The sequence below is a fragment of the Corvus moneduloides genome, chromosome 21 (assembly GCF_009650955.1).
Source record: "Corvus moneduloides isolate bCorMon1 chromosome 21, bCorMon1.pri, whole genome shotgun sequence".
Lineage (NCBI taxonomy): Eukaryota > Metazoa > Chordata > Aves > Passeriformes > Corvidae > Corvus > Corvus moneduloides.
In genome coordinates, this window is record NC_045496.1 from 4,259,747 (window position 1) to 4,274,370 (window position 14,624).

A 14,624-nucleotide genomic window follows, 5' to 3' on the forward strand; every position below is an offset into this window, starting at 1 on the left:
TATAAACCCCATTTCTGGGGAAAACTAATAGATCAAAGCGAGGAGAAGGAAAAGGAGACATGAGCAGCTGGAAGAAGATATTGAAGCATGAAACAAAAACAGAAATGAAAAAGTAGTTTGTGGCACTAGTGAGTTGTTCTGTGCTGCACTTCTATTATTGAAAAATAATAGGGGGAATCTGTATTTTAATCCATTTTTTAAAGAGATGTTCAAGTAATCTGAAAAGCTCTTCCTAGAGCCAGCTTGCTTTTGTGTGTTTGTGCATCTCTTACAGAACCAAACACTTACTTTGCTGTTTAGCCTTTCCCTGTCTATTCTCATGTCATACTTAGACTTTCCATGTTTTTAAGCAACATCCAGATTTTCTAACAGGGTAACAGAAAGCGTTGCACAGAGGATTGATGCTCCTCTGGACCTGAGCCTAGGACGTGTTCATTCCTGAGCTAAGACTTGGTCAGTTTTTACAAAGGGACATCACAGACTGAGGTCAGAGTGGCCAGTGAGGTGCTCTGCCTTTGTTTCTGCTTCCTCTCCTGCACAGTGGAGATGAATGGACAAGATTCATCATGTAACCCTCAGCATCAGTCAAGTTAAAACCTGACTGAACTGAGCCAGGAGTACAGACCAATGCTCATCTCTTAGTTCTACAATGATTAATGCATTAGTGTTTGTAAGAGCTTTGGTGATATGGAGCTAATTGGGCTTTTGTGTGTGTTCTGCTTGTCTGGTTCAGCACCAGACATCCCTGACTTCAAACGTAGGCAGGGGTGGAGAATTATTATGAAAATAACCATAATCCTTGTGCAGTGCTTCATATATTCACAGGGCTGCACAAACTTTCTACCTACAATCTCCCCATGTCGAGTGGATGTAAGAGCAAACATTACACACCACCGACGAAATGCACTGAGTAGGACAAACAGCAGATTTGACATAAAACAGACATGTGTGGCAAGACCACAGGGGCTTTTCTAGGAGACTGTACAAAGCCATGAGAGGGAAGCTGAAGAATTATCCCCAGGCACATCCCAAACTTGTCTGAGATTTGTAGGTTTCCATTCAAAGTATTTTTCTATGTTCCTGTTCTTTAAGTTTTCACTCTGCAATTTTCTGTTGCCAGTTCATGCCGCAGTGCCGTGTTCACTTCAGCCTACCTGGTTTGCCTTGGTTCCTGATTCTACTCCATCCTTTGGAGTTGGTAAAAGGGTTCCTGGGGGAATGCAGGTGCAGGGGATATTCATGGATGTGCATAATTGATATTTCTCACAGATAATACAAGGAACCAGCACGCGTTGAATGTCCCTGCTCCGTACAAGGAAGGGCTGTGCTTGTTCACACAGAGGAGCTGTGGGGCAATCAAGTGGTGTGTTTTCCTTTGTGAAAACATGGCCTGGAGAAGACACATCCAGGATGGCATCCAGGAGCAAACATCCATTATGTGATCTGCTTTCAGCTGCATGTCTGACTGTTGATAAGAAGAGAGCTAAACATTGCCACTTGCAAGATCAACACCTGTCCATTCAATCAGTCTTATGCGTCTCTTCCACCCTGAGATGTTCTGTAATTCTATGACCCTCATGGCTGAGCCTGACTTTTGGCTCAGGGCTTTGATCAGTAAGAGCTGGGTGAGTTAAAATGAAAACACAATTAATTATTTTTTATTTAATTTTTTTGCTCATTCCCTGTGCAACACAGTCTAAAAACATGTTTAAAATACTTCAAACAAGAGAGGTCATCTTGCTAAAACATTCAACCCCTTCCCTCCTTTGGCTGTGCAGCCCCAAGGAAACACAGCACCACAGAACCACGGTGGTGTCACACCAGGCAGCTGCAGAGGCCCTATTTGGGATCCTGCATGGATCCATTATGCTGCTGACCAGAGCCTGATGCAGCTGCCTCTCCCATGGACCTTGCACTGGTAGCTGCATCCCCTATTACAACAGGTAGAAAAAGCATCCATGCTCTAATAGCTATTGTAACCCTCCTAAAACTATGACAACATCTTTCTTCTGACTCCCTATGGCCCAGCCAGTCTTTACTCTTCTTGTGTTTCCTGTCTGCAGAGAGAGCTGGCAGGATGAAAGACAGCTGGGAAGGTAGGGAGAGCTGAATGTGGACTAAGAGCTGCCAGAGGAATATGAGAAGAGAATTTTGCCCTATAAGCTTTAATAAGGTGGTGGGTTAAGAGAAATGCAGCTAGGGAGAAAAATGGGGAATGTTCTCTCTCCAAATGGGCACTGCTTCAGTTTGTAAAAGCACCAGGGATTCCCCATGTGGTTTAATTTACTATTTTCCCACTCGTTAAATGCCAAAACAATAAAGCAAAATCTATTGTTAGCTTTAAAATGCAGGTGATTTGCATATGGCTGTGATAGTCCTACTGCTGCCTTCATTTAAACTCAGTAAGCCGAGGTACCTTTAAAAATTATGACTTGTTTTACATTTAATATACTGAACTATGTTAACATAATATTAAGGGGCTGACTTCACAGCTTAATTGCTGATCACGTAGAAGGCAGCTTTAGCAGCAGCATTAGTCTGGCAGAGCTGTGCAGCCTGAGATGAGCAGCTGGAAGAGCAGTCTGCACAAAGGGGCTCGGAGCTGCTCCTTCCCTGCCACAATGCCCCCCCTAAGAGCACCCTGGAAACCCAAAATCATTTTTACTCCCTTGTGTTAGAAGGTATTTGGCCTCCTATTGCAAAGCAGAGACCGTGCAGGGCATGCAGGGCATGACTGCACCTGGACAAAGCAGTAGCAGAAAATCAGGTGGGTGTTTTCCCCACGCAGTAGGATTTTGCAGAGGGGGAAGGAATGCACCATACCCTGGCAGAGCTGGACACACACTGTTCTTCCCAGCCTCGGGTCTCCAAGGTTGCTGCAGAGATTGTGCAGTTCTGGTGTTGCTGTTGTATATTCTCATTTTCTGCCTTCCTTCTTTGATCCTGGTCCTGTCAGGCTGAATGCAAAGAGGGCAGGAATGGGAATGGGAACCAGGCCCACGCAGACTCTTAACCTCTCCTTGAATCCAGAGACCCTCTGACAATATTTTGGTCGATACAGTTGGCTGAGGCTGCACGAGGCTGCTTGGGAAGGGTGAATTGCTGCAGTTTCCTTTACGCCATCCGTATTTTCAGCACACTGAACCCTGGGCCAGCACTCAACAGCGGGGCATCACCTTTAAGGAGGCAGCTCCTGCAACTGGCTGACTCGTCCTTGATCCCCAAACCTCCAGCAGGAAAGTGGCACGTGGTGCTACCCTTCTTGTACATTGTCAGAAATGTAATTAGGATCCAAATGCCGCACCAGGATGTGTCCAAAATAAGAGGGATCCTAGGCTTTTCAGGAGCTGAAAAGGTATCCAGGCATTACCAGCTACTCCCATCCATGTGTCTCTGACTTCCACACATGACTCAAAAGATTTTGAGGTCTGGACTCCTTAAAAAATGTGCCTTTTTCTCAGTGAGAAAAAAGCATCCAGATTGACAGAGATGTACACCAAGTTCTAGCCCTCTATGATTTAAAAGAGCAAAGTTATAGGCCCCTGAAAATTGAGGTTTATAATAGAAGCACTGGCAAACCCTTAACTACAGAGAAGCTACCAGGCGTTGCAACAATAATTGGGAAGGGAGGGAAAAAAAATCACACTGTGTTTTTCAGTGCTTAGCTAAGAAATACAACAAGAGAGTTTATTGCTTGCAAAACACAGCTGCACTGCCTCAAATTGGATGGAAAAACGAACCCTGATAATTTATTACACCCCTAAAGTCACAAGAATGTACCCATAAATTACTTTTTTGGAGGGGGAGGGAAGTGGTACCACTGTAGTCCATTCTGCACAACCTACTTATTAGTATCATAATTTATTATTATTATGCCCTGCTGCAAATAGAGAGGCAGATAAAACTCAAATCTATTAAAACAACCGCTCCACTTTCTCTGAGCCACTGAGGGACACCATTCCAAAGGAAATGAGATAAATTACTAAGACAAATGTATGAGTCTTGCATTAGAGCACGTAGCTTGTATATATGCAAGAGCAGGAGGATAATTCAAGCAAAAAGGAGTCGTGTTAAGTTTTACCATTCAGGATTCAACACAGAGGGACTGGGATAACATCAAGTGGTCAATTAAATGTTTCTAATGTATAGATTTTTTTTTTTTCCCCAAGATCCTATGTGTTCACTTGAATGAATGTGCAAAGCTAAAATCACAGCCCTGCTTCTACTGCAAATGTACCTGGATCAGCATGTATTTAAAAATATGCTTTATCCAGCTATTGTGAGGAAGCAGACACCGTATTGGTAAGTCTGGAAATTACATTGATAGAATAGATATATAAAAACGGATATATCCAAGTGGTGCTGATCAATTGCAGAGCTGATTTGACTTTAAGGTTGGTGAAAGTTTGACATTCCCAGAAGGGCAAAATGGCAGAGCCAAAGGTGCCTTTATCAAGTTCACCATGTGCCTCTGCTAATGGGTTGCTGATATATCAACAGGAATTTTTGTACTATTTTTCCTTCTCTTCATTTCTTTCTGGGGCAGGCAGCTGCAGGAGCAGTTTTTAATGCTGTCCACCCTCTTCCTGCCACATGGACGGACTAGCAGAAATTATAATTGTTTTGGGAGGTTATTGCTCAATTGCACTCTTCAGGACATGGTTATTGCAAAGTCAGGATGAGTTTGGTGCTCTTGGCCATAGTCACTGGGGTGTAATAGAGCCCTGGTTTTGGAAGCTGCTGCTCCAGAATGAGTTTCGGTACAAAACTGCCAGGTCTGAGGATAAACCTGGCAGCAACCTTCTTTCTACAGAGACAATTTGTGGTTTTCACTTTTTTTTTTTTTTTAATAAAAACATTACATGTGTGATACAAGTTCATTTGGACTTTGCAAAGTAGTGTTTACTCTTCATATTGATGGTGATACTTGGAGTGAAAAATGGAAATATATAAAATTCTTTCCTTTCTGAGCTCAAAGGTACATGAAATACACTCATAAAGCTACTTTTGACATTGCTCCAGGTTTGGGCTTGGACATTTTTGCTCCTGTAACTTATCTATTTGTCTATGTAAGATCGTGAGGGAAGAGAAGGTAGGAGTTTGTTCCACCTTCATTTGAATGTCAGTTGCCAAATCCAACAATTTTAGCTTTTTCTTTCTGGCCCTTTGTTCAGATCCAAGGTACCAAACTTCACAGGGAAAGCTGAATTTCCACTCCCTAAATGACATACTGTTGGTATTTCCTTCAGATGTGGTATCTGCCTCTGGCAAAGTCCAGGGATACCACTTGGGCTCTTTTGGCAGTTTTTCCTCCCACTTCTGCCTTTTCCACAGGGACATGCTCCATCTGCATGGCCTGGTAGTTTCTAGCATTTAGTTTGGTAGCTGGTTACCTTCCTCCTGAGGTTTTGGCACTGCCCATTTACAAGCATGTTACTATTAAAGCCAAGTTTCCAAGCCACTATTCTCTCTCCAAAAGGGGAGAGCGTGATAGGAGCCTAAGCAGAGCAAGGATAGTGAAATTTTAAAGTATTATGACACACATACATTTAATATTACATCACATGTAAGGGAACAAGCACATATGATTGCAATACTATATGACAAATATAGGTCCTACAACATTAAATTTAGTGCCTTGTGATTGATGATCCTTTGTTTCCAGGTTTTCCTTTCTGTGTGTATTATTTCTGTGGGATAAGCATCTTACCAGCTGGAAGAAACATACAACTTTTTTATTTTCTAGCATGTAATTTCTGTTTGATTCACAGCTAATAAATAGGTCATCTCGTACTTTTGAAATGCCAACATGCAGTAATTCAGTGAAATAGAGACTCTACATTAAAAAGCTGTCAACCTCAGTGCAATTTTCCTGCACCTTACGCTCCGGAAAGATACCTTGTCACTCATGGTTCAGCTCTGTTTTCCTGAAATATCTCTTCTTCTGCATAAATAATGAATATAGTTGCATGAAAATATCTGGCACAATGTCTGTTCTTCCTACCACTCTAAGGAGCTGCAGTACAGGCTCTGTATTTATTGGTTGATCTTCCCAACAAATCTTGCTGAAATCACAGGGGTGGTAATAGCGTGGCCCCCTCCCAGCTGCAGGCAGGTGTTCTCTGTGCTAACCCCATCCTGCCCGTCTGCCTCGAGGCAGGGAAATGCTGCCTTCAAAAACACTTTGCTGTTTAATTCTTCTCAAAATGGAAAGGCTACACGACACAGAGTAATTTAAAACACTTATTTGCTTTCAAGCTCTTTATATTTCTAATGACACAGGTCTTGGATAGAAAAAGTATCAGTCTGAAGCAGATCCCAATTAGGAGTTTTTAAAATTAATTATATTCTTTAAAAAAGCTTGCTATAAACCCCATCAGATAACTAAGCCTGTCTTCTAATTCATATGATCTGAAACACACAATTTACTGGGTTTTATGGCTTTCTGCTGGTCGCTCGTTAGCGGTGACACAAGGATTGCAAAACCTGGTTCTGAGGCTCTGATTTCCACCACAAACATTGGAACTGGGCTGCCCTGTTTGCTCATTGAAGGAGCCCTCCAATTTTCTATTCTGATCTGTAAAATCATGGTGCATTCAAGGGATCTCACTTCCTGAGACAGTTTCCAGATGCAATGCAGGGAAATTTCTGCAGGGCTGCTCTCCCAACCCCTGGGTATTTATAACCCACCCCCACAGCGCACAGACAAAATTTCAAGCCAAAGATTGAATCCTGCAGGTGTTGCTCACACGAATGGTTTCCCCTGACCCCAAGCTCAATAATGTGACGTGAGGCAGGGGCAATGCTGTTCGAAACTGGATCAGCTCAAACCATGAAAAATTTGGTGGTGCCTTTTGTGGGTTTAAATTGAAAGTTGAAACTTGCAAAACGTCAACCCTTAAAAATGGGAAAAGTGGGGTGTGCTAAACCCCTGTGAGCCAGGTTTTACAAGGGATAAAGCTGCTGAATCCTCACAGTGAGGTCCAAAAGTAATTTAAATCTCTTCCTCTCTCCCCTTGCTCCCAATTTCCCCATCCCAGTTGTTGGGAGATGCATCAGCTGAGAAGGAAAGTTGGAAAGTGACACTAATAAGGAGGGCTCAGACGCACTAAGAGTATTAAAAGGTTAGGTCATGGTGTGTTCTATTAAATAGAATATTAATTGAATTCTTGACATCTGAGGTGAACTGTGACATGCTCATGGGATAAATATTGCATTTAACAGAGCATCATGACCTAAAGCTGTAAATACTATAGAGCATCAATGCCAATCCTTCACAATAGATCTTAGCCCCAGTCCTCAGGGTACGAATGCTCCCTTGGAGCTTTGGAAGCTTGAGCTTAAAACCAGCTTCACATTTCTTGTTTCTGGCCTCAGTTAAGTCTGAAATTGCTTCTTCCATCTCAAGGCTACAGTCTGTCTCAGACCTTTGGCTACAGACTTAATACAAAACTACAACTGGACGTTTCAAATGCCACGTGCTACGCAGTTCAAGAAAGGTTGAAAGAAGATTTCTCTATTTTCACCCCCACACCATAAAGAAGATTAAAACATTACAAAGACCAATTAAAAATAGGGAATCTCACGGCAACATTTTCATTAACCCTCCCTGGTTCTTCTTTCTGTCTCATTAGTCATCATAGGGAGAGGAAGGATCATTTTAATTAGCAGCATTGTAAAGCTTTATTTAAGGCAACTGCCCCTCCTGCTGCTCTCTGGATTACCCTGACGGCTTATAAATACAATACCAAATCATTACCAGCCAAAAACAACAGCACGGAAGGGTTTGGAAGGAAGAAGATCCACTATGGTCAATGTTTAGGGCTCTTTAACAATGTCCTTTCTCCTTATTCAGGCATAATTCAAGCGTAATATTGGGCTTTACAAAACAACTCAATATCCTCTTACAGCCAAGTCCTTTCTAGTTGAGGATACCATGTGTTCAACTCTCTTCCCCTTTGTTTTCAGGGCAGGGAAAGCACAGAACCACATCTGATAGGATAGACATGGTAGACACAATCACAGGTTTTCCAGCATCCCAATTTAGAATTACTCGTTAAATTCCAAAATTAAAGGGACTGTGGTATGCTGACAGCCTTTCAGGAGGGGGTGAGTAAGGAGACCCCAGCTGGGGGAGGCTGGGGAAGCAGTTTAGAAAAGAGGATTTTGAGAGTTTAGGAGGAAAACAAAGCGAGAGCCCACACTTCATGGAAAGGAAATTGCTTTTTCCCATTATCACTTGCTGAATTTAAAGTTTTTGTAGAAATAGCCTGATGGGTCTGTTCTGTTAAGAAATCCTCGGCCAGCATTTCCAGACAGCAGTTTCCACAGCTGGGAGTGCAGTCCAGAGTGCATGTCCATGCAGAAGAGCTCGTTTGCTCTCCCTGACACCCATGAAGGTGTGAGTGACCCCACTGCAGTGCCCAGGTTTATTTTCAAACAAGTTGGAGTCACTACATTGCAATCAGGGATTTGATGCAGCCCAAGATCTCTCACACATGAAAACATCACATTTCTCAAGATGTAAGCTGCACAAAATGTCCTCCTCCACAGCTCTGTTTGGGTTATTAGGATTCTATTAGGTTTATTAGGATTCACCATTTAGATACATGGCCTACTTTCCCTGACCTGAATATTAAACTGTGGTTTCTTCAGTACACCTGGGTCCTGCAACCTCTAATTGTTCATCACTGTCCAGCCAAGGCAGCTCAGTCTTTCCCTTGAAACAACCTATTAGCTACACGTGGGAGTTTTGGTGCTGTGAGCGCTCTGTGGTGGAGTTCCTATGTTGGGACCACAGCCAGGATTTGATTTTTCAAAGTCAGAACATCACACAGCTGAAGTCAGCTGGAAGATTGAGGTACCTTCTTTGCTGTGGGTGCCACATTGCATTAAGGTGTATTAACCACCAAATTCTTCCATTTTATTGCTTAACATGAAAAAAAGAAAATCAGACCAGATGACACAAACCTCTTAACACTGAAGTGTGAAAGCACAAAGTGCAGTTCATCTCCCCCTGAAAACCTCGCCCTGACTTCAGCAGAGCACTGAGCACAATGCAGAGATAATACTGAATTCTTCAAAACACGTGTCTATTCCTTCAGAAAGGTGCAAAAATTACTCTGAGTGCTTGATGTTACCTATGTGAACTATTTTAAGTAATAACAAAAAGGGAGACAGTAATGATGTATCACTGAATGATTAATGCCTTGCTATATAGAGTTTATTTCGTATTAAGATCTGTATCTGTGGAAGTTTACAGGGAGAGGTGATATCTTTTATGGAAGTAACTGCTACATGTCAGACTGTCACAAATGTAAAGTATTTCCACTTAAAACAAAAGGAGGGGGGGGAACACCAAAGTTCCAGTTTGGGACTGACCACAAGCTCTGCTCCCGTCTCTGCTCAGCCAGGCTGAGCACGTCCCAGTCCTGAGCTCCTGTCACCAAAGGCTCATCATCCAACCTGGGGGAGCCCTACAGAGGCCAGAGCACTGCCAGGAGAACTGCAGCTTCAAGGGATCTCAGTCTCCAGAGATCACAGATGCTAAACTCACTTAAAACCAGACAGTGAAAAATAGTCAGAGTAGCAGCAATTGTAAAAGTTTATATAGGAGTTGCTTTGTTTGCTATTTATAGCTGCACTGTATTTTTCTTGTAATACATTTTTAATGACTTATAAGGCCTAGTTATTTATTCTCCTGAAGCCAAATACTTTCTCTACCCTGCTAATGCAAGCGAGTGAGCTTTGCACAGAGGAGCTCTGTGGGAATGGCTGGATCTGCTCCATGGGAATGGCTGGATCTGCTCCATGGGAATGGCTGGATCTGCTCCCTGCACTGGCCCCAGGCTGGGGGGACCCTGCCCGGCCCTGGGGAGCCCCACAGCACCCAAGGCACTGCTGCACCCCAAGCATGCAGCTCCCCACTGCCTCTCTGCACAGGGACTGCCTGTGGAGAGCCCTCCCTGGGCCAGAATATTTTCAAATTGCTGATTATTCTATCTGTACACAAGGGAGTCTGTTTTTGTGGTTATTTCACTTCACATTTCTTAATTAAAAATTAACTTTACTTTAAAAACAACCCCCAAACCTGCAGTGCCACATAGGCAGTGGCCCCTTCCATCTGGGTGTTGAAAAGTTGAGTAGTATGAACAACAGACCAAAAAAAGCAGAAGATGGGACACTTTGAAATGGCAGCTTTTAGCAGAAAATATAATTAATCTGCAAAACCAGCATCCATCTCTAAGCACAAATGCTGATTGCCTCATGATGATTCTAACCAGAACGGTATTAATTCTACTGTTCTTTCTAAATTGTTATATACCCAATATTTTCTGCTGACTCTTCTTCATATTAGATTAATAACTATGTAATCACTTCATTAGTTTATTTAGATTATGTTATTTTAGGAAATTATTGTTTAGATCAGCCTTGTCCTTCCCATCTCTCTGTGCCTTCCCAGAATTAAGTAATATCTGAGGAAACCAATTAATTGCAACTCGACCGCTGTAATGGAGTCTGCTCTGCAGTGTGGCAATGTCTAATGGAGTTTTAATTTCCCCATGGTGAGTCAACATTTGCTTAAACAGAGAAAACTCTTAGAGCAAAACACTGCCTGAAACACACCCAGCTTCTTCCAAGTCTGGGGGCTGAACATCTTGGGGCTGCTGCTACTTTTGTTGGGGGTAAAATTCAGAGGGCCATGGCTGGGGCACCAAAGAGCATCAATGCCCACCAGGGGCTGAGGTTTCCTGTGGACTTGTAGGATATGGACGACATTCAGCCCAATCCCACAAGGCTCTCATGCTGCACCTCCCAGCCTTGCAGGGTCATGGGGGCTAAAATGAATTTGTTACCCAGTGAAGCTTTGACAGCCCTTTTTAATGCATGGCCTTCCTCAGGCAATATTTATTTAAGTGTCCTGGGTCCTCAATTTGCAGTGGCACCAGCAAGTCCTGGTCACAGAGCAGAAGCCCATTGTGGTGGGAGGCTGCCAGACACAAAACCTTATCCCCAGGGAACCTGCTGTGAGACACATGGGACAGCAGAATTTACAATGAGATTTTTCCATTAATTGGCTTGTTCAGAGTATTTAGTACTGCCAGAAGTTACATTTGGGATTCTGGGTGGAGGCAAAGCACCCAGAGCCCTTTGAAATGTCCCTGGAGCCTTCCTTGCTCAGGCCCTGAGCCCCTTCCCAAACCTCCAATGCTGTTGACTGAGGACTGTTTTGCTTGGCAAATGCTGACAAACTTCTGAAGTTGGTCTGGTCTGCCTTCCCCAGTTATCTGACAGCCTAAAAGGTTTGAAACAAAGCTACATTATGATACAACCAAATTCAGCAGCATCTGATTAACAAAAAGGAGGCCACAGCTACCTGACAGCAGCCGGTGGTTATTTTTTATTTCTAAAACAAACTGATGGCCTCAAACATTCATATATGTATTTATTTTTTTTTGTTTAAATGTCTCATTTCCTGGTTTGTTTTTCTTCTGCATCATGCAGGGAAATAAAGTTTTGCAATTCTTCTTCTCATAATAAGTCTGTCCAAAAATGATGTTGCTCGTTGTGTTGAAAGATGGTTTCATTTTCTACTCAAAATTGGTATGAAAAATTTGCCTTGCCAAATGAACATTGTATACTGAACTTGTCAAATCCTCTCTCCTGACACAAATAAAAGATAACATTGGGTGGCAGCATGTAAAACAGCACTGACAAGACAGCTAGGATGGAAGCAAAGAAATGCATATTTTTCTCTTTCTCTCTTCCAGAGCAGGGAATGGGAATGATCCAGGTGAGCGAATGCTGGCGTGTTACAACCAAAAATACATCATCTAAAGACTTAACAAGCCATTTCGAGGCAGCTTCTGAGATGAACATAAGCGATTCCATTTCTGATTAGCAAAATCATGACAAAAGCATCAACTTTTTTCCAAGCAGCCAGGAAAGCTGCTGAGTAGGAAGAGTGGCTGGGTAAAAGGGGTATTCAGTTAAAAGTCACAACTCTGCTGTGCAGGCTGTGAGGACTATTCCTAGCACTGCAGAAAATTATTCCAAGTATATTTAAAAATAAATAAGGTAATGATAACACTTTCATTAGATCTGCAGTCTCACCATGCAAGTGAATTGTTTTTTCCTATTAAAATTGTTGATTGAAGGCTGTTAGCTATTTATCAGCCCCAAAATTACATTTCTTCTCTCCTAGGGGTTGCCTCTTAAAAATCACAACAACCGCATAGTTAGTAACAAGAAAAGACTCCTAAAACTGCAGTTTCGGGGTGGGGGGGGCAAGAATACAAGCATGAAACACAGATTGCACCTTCAAATCCCCAATGGCATCACGCTTCTTTGTTCTGCTAAGAAAAATTAACCTCAATCTCGGCTCAAGGTCCCCCGATTGATTATCATAGTCATTTAAATACTGTAATCTCATTTTCAGCATCAGGGAAAGGGAGCGAAAAGAAGAAAAAGAGAAAGAGGTGGGGAAGCGAGGGGGAGAGAAAGAGAAAACAGAATAAATTATCTGACAAAAGGAAAAAAGGCCCTTTCTGCTTACGGCGCCTATTTCAGATCCTTCCACTTGATTGGAAAAGTTGATGAAGTTTAAATGAAGCAGAATTAGAGGCTCAGGCCTCTGAGTATTGACAGGGGCCCATGGAAGAATGTGCAATTCAATAGGCCTGATTTCTGTGGAAAGCAGGGGAAAGGCCTAAATGGTATAATCTTCAATCAAATCTAACATCGACACTGACAAGGCAGGGTAATGAGATAGGCCAGATCAGGCATGTTGGTTAAAGAAATTAATCCCTCTCGCTGCACCAAGAGTTCAGCTTTGATGCCTATTGTACAGAGCCCCGTCCCAGCCTATCTAAATGCTAACTAACTGCAAGTGTGATCTGGGACTGTGCTTTTCATCGCTGGGGCTAAGCTGATAACAATTTTAGCTCCCTGATTACAGTGGCAGAGGTAGGACAGCGGTGCTGGCACCGGGAGTGGGAGCAGAGCAGGGCAAGAGATGATGGATGCAGCCGCCCCTGTGCAGGGAAAGTTGCATTTCTGGTCGTTTTAAGGCTTTAACACATTGTAATATGTGGTAATTAATGGAGTTACAGTCCTGACCAGCCCACTGGAATCCCCTGGGAGCCACTGGAGGGGCTGGGCAGTGCAGGAGGGTGATGGAGAGAGCAAATGTGAAGGGATGTTGGGAAGTTGAAAAGCAGCAAACAAAGGGGTTCTTCTACCTGGGCGAGCAGCCCAAAGCTCCTGGTTAAAAGCAGCATTATTTTTCAGACTGGTTTGCTCTTTAAGAAGCAATACAAGGTTCACTGTGTTTGCTTTGCTGATTTTTATCCCCCCAGCCTGGGAGTGAGACTATTATTTTTAATCAGGTTTCACTTGCAAGATTTTTAGGCACAAACCTTGTGTTGGTTTGCTTAAACAAATCAAACTAGAGATATTTCCCTTGATATTGAAGTTTTCTTACAGGCTGTTGTTGGAAATCTAGCAGCAGGTCCCACTTGCATTTATCTTTGCTACTTCAAATAAATCTGAGTAGGAAAGTCAGTGTAATTTATCTTATAAAGTACAAATGGTTAAAAAAGAAAATATTCTCAGAAATGCAGGTTCTGTCTAATCTGTACAATGTGAGCAGCCAAGCAAGAACAAAACAATCCCTGCAAGATGAGAAAGGCTTCTCAAATTCAATAATTAGGCATAAGAGCATCTCCAAGAATTTGCATGGAAAGCAATCTGCCCTTGGGGAAAGTGTGGCTAAAAACTCCCAAAAATCAGGAACTGAAAATGCTGGTCTCTGCGACTGCCAACAACGTGTTCTCTTTGCTCTACATTCTGCTAGGCTGCACTCAAAAAGAGGGGAATGATCATAGGAAAGGTTTAAAAATAAAGAGCTTTTCACCTTCTCCTTGGGCAGCTGCCCACTGGTTACCTGCCCAACACCCTCCTGTCCAGCAATATCCTCTCTGAGCCCCCACCAGCTTTTCCTCTCTGCTCAGGGCACTTTCTGATGCCTCTTCCAGAGAAGGAGAATATTTATTGGTGTTGGAGTGGGAAGCTGAGGATGGAAAGAGGGCAGAGATATTGCTGTGCTCTTACAAGTTTTAGCTGGGTCTCTGGTGCTGCTCTCAGCCTGCTGGGCTCAGTGTCCCTGGAGAAGGGTTGGTGGGTTAAGGGCACATTAGTGGGATTTGGGATATCCCTGACCTTCTGCGTGGTGTCTTCAGTTGAATTAGTCTGAAAATCATCTCTTGGTTTAGTGTGGTTTGGGGGCAGCTCTAAAAATGGGTGGTGGCTTTCCCCCAAAGTTTCTTAAATCTTTCTGAGAATAAAGCCTGAGTTTTAGGTTCATCATAAAAATTTATAGCCTGTGGCAGCTCTGGATGCACTGTGAATGTATGGATCTATTTGTGACCCTTTTCATTTTAGTTTTTTTCCTATCCTGGCCACATCCTCTCATCCTTTGGCTTAATTTTTGTTTTTACAGCCCCACCAAGTCAGGCAAGAGGCTGTACAGATATTCTCTGCTCTGACAACACTGCTATTAGGGTCATAATGCAACAATTTGGTCTAACCATTATTATTGTGCTGGCTGACTTCAATAATGCACT